Source organism: Microtus ochrogaster, unplaced genomic scaffold (genome assembly GCF_000317375.1).
Source record: "Microtus ochrogaster isolate Prairie Vole_2 unplaced genomic scaffold, MicOch1.0 UNK20, whole genome shotgun sequence".
Classification (NCBI taxonomy): domain Eukaryota; kingdom Metazoa; phylum Chordata; class Mammalia; order Rodentia; family Cricetidae; genus Microtus; species Microtus ochrogaster.
Genome location: NW_004949118.1, coordinates 3,919,695 through 3,922,415, shown reverse-complemented (window position 1 = coordinate 3,922,415; position 2,721 = coordinate 3,919,695). Strand labels below are relative to the sequence as shown.

General features: G+C 47.0%; 1 protein-coding gene across 2 annotated transcripts in view; it reads right to left on the bottom strand.

Annotated features, from left to right (window-relative positions):
* Positions 1 to 842: 842 nt before the first annotated feature.
* The window catches only part of LOC113458407, a 16,801-nt gene continuing 14,922 nt past the window's right edge, over positions 843 to 2,721 (bottom strand). The window contains exon 4 of one of the 2 annotated variants that reach the window (XM_026789518.1): positions 843 to 1,480. The gene's annotated coding sequence lies outside the window, so the exon portion shown is untranslated. The remainder of the gene's footprint in view (positions 1,481 to 2,721) is intronic. The other variant, XM_026789519.1, reaches the window with a different exon arrangement.

The following is a 2,721-nucleotide window of genomic DNA, read 5'->3' as shown; positions in this document are numbered from 1 at the left end:
CATGTATGTAGAGCTTTCGTGTATGTATATAGAATCCAGGACTGCAGCTGGCTTAATCACGTAATGGGATCTTTCTCAGCTGGGTTCACTCTCCTGAAAACGACATACTTCTAATCTGAACTTGTATAGACAGCACCTTTTCTTTGTCCAAGCCTCTGTCCAGGGCTGTCTTGTTTACTAATTGGCTTTTGTACTTAGTGCTGCAGTACCACGGGTGTAAAGTACCTTTGTGGTATGTTGGGGTCCTCTGCCTGAATATCCTGGAGGAGCACAGCTGGGTCATATGGATGATTTATTTCCCATGTGTTTTGTTTTGAGAAATGTGTGTAAGGACTCTCACAGTGGCTAGACCAGGTTACAGTCCCATTAGCACTGTGTAAGGGCCCCTGTTGCCAGTATTAGCTGCTTTCTTTTCTTTTAAAAGCTAATTTTAATTCTCTGAAATTTCAGATGATGTATTTTGACCATATTCATCACCCTCTCCACCAAATACTCCCATTATGTTTAAAGTTTAAACTCCTTATGCTTGAGAGACAAAAAGCAAAGATGCCATTAGCATGCAAGCCCCTAGGTTGTTCAAGCTGTACCCTAGCAGCACACTTCACTAAACTATTCCTGAAATCCGCTGATCTTGTCCATTTCACTGTTGTTGCAAGATAACAGATGAGAAGGCTAACTGCTATTTCTGCTTTGTAGTCAAGCTTGCTTCCAGCTCAACAAGCTGACCAGGACAACTGCAGGGCATAGATGTTAAGATAGGATTCCCCTACATTCAGACAGGTGTGAGTTAACCTCAACCCCCAAATCGGCCCTTTGTGTTTTTTTCCATTATAAAACCTGGGCGAATGTGGTTAAATGCTGCATTTTCAGAACCCTCTCAGATGCAGTCAGTCCTGGTGCCAAGAAGATGTGTCACAAGAATCTAAATAAATGCCTCTTCTTAGTAAATCTCACTGTCAGACTGGTGAATGCCTGAACGGCCCCAGACACAAGCACCCTCTTCACCCCCCATAGCCACTCTTTCTATCATCCCTTGCCTTCCCACCTGTTGTGTGACCAGTCCATTCCTGGAAGATGCAACATACATGGCTCACCCCAGATAGGAAGCCCATGAGGGACCGAATACAGATACCACCACGTCCAGCTTGGTGAGCCAATGAGCTTTATGGGCATTGTTTACAGGAATCTGGGTGAGAGGTGACTTACAGGTTCATGGGAATTCAAAGATACTTGTACCACCAAAGCCTACCCTGGCATGGGTGACAAGCTCACAGGAGCTAGGAACGGAACCTGGAGCACACTGCACAGCCTGCCAGCAGCTCCACAGGTAGAAGAGTGTCGTTTGAGTCCTAGCTGGTCTGAGTCTCTTCCAAACAGCACGGCTGTTTTCTGCTTCTGCCAGGCAGCTGGTCTGGTCTCACAGTCATCTTTGTAGCTTGACTTGTCTGAGAGTAACTCTGAAAAGCTTGGCTTATAAAATCTTGGGGAGGAGAGAAAGAGAGAATTTGGTCAGTTTTAGAGAGTTCCTTCCTGAAGCTGTTTTGAATTGCTGACCTTCCTGTTTAAGGAGCTTCCCTGCCAGCTTGAATGTCCCAGTCTCTGAGGAAAGGAATATACAACTGTTGGGAGCTGTGCCCCCCCCCCAATCCTGAATTTCTGATAAACAACTTGTAATGCTTGCAGCTGCTCTGAACACAAGACCCTCAGATATTCCTGATGGCAGGAGAGTTGTTTCTGGTGGGTTTAGCTAGGGTGTGGCTATCAGTTAAGGATCTATATAAGCTGCCCCTGGACACAATAAAGGGGGCATTCTGGTATCAAGGATGACCTGTGTCTCTGTCCGTGAGTCTGTGTGTGTTTCAGTCTCCAGCCCCTTGCCCGGTTCACGAACTGTGTGGTAGCACGTAGAGCACAGATGGGCAGGGTGTGCTACAAGTGTAGGTTCCACCAAGATCAGGAACAGAGGGTCCCTGAGAGATCACCCTCTGGAATGGTGAGGGTGGACTGAAGATTTGGTATGTGTGTTTTCATCCCCAGAGATGCTCTGAGGGACGCCCTCTGAAAAACAGGAGGCAGGAGGGTGAATTGAAGGCCTTGAAAAGAGTAAAAAAACAGTACAAAAAGGATGAAAAAATGACAGAGTTATATAGCCCTAGAGATGAAGGAAAAGAGTACGTTTAAAAGAGACAGATTAAAGAGTACCCCCAAGAATGCAGCGCCCCCACTCAGCAGGGAACAGCCAGACAGATTGATGATGCCCAAATTCCCTAAAAGATTGTTGAGGAAAAGAAAAAGAAAAGAAAGAAAAGGGGTAAAATGCTGGGAGCTGTGGACTCCCCCCCCCAGATCCTGAATTTCTGGTAAACCACTTGTAATGCTTGCAGCTGCTCTGAGCAACGAGACCCTCAGGAGTTCCTGATGGCAGGAGAGTGTTCTAGTGGGTTTGGCTGGGGTGTGGTTATCAGTTAAGGATCTCTATATAAGCAGCTATGGTACACAATCTTATTCTTAAAAAAATATACCTAGGGTTCCCCTGCCCGCCCGGCTGGCTCACAGCAAACTCCGGCGGGTCCCAGCAGTGCCGGGCACCGGTGCACCCGAGCAAGCGGCTATAGTCGGCGGCGATGGCAGCGGGTCAGACATATAAACGCAGGAAATAGCCATGAATGTTTATTAAGAAAGGGGGGGGGAGAGAGAGAGAGAGAGAGAGAGAGAGAGAGA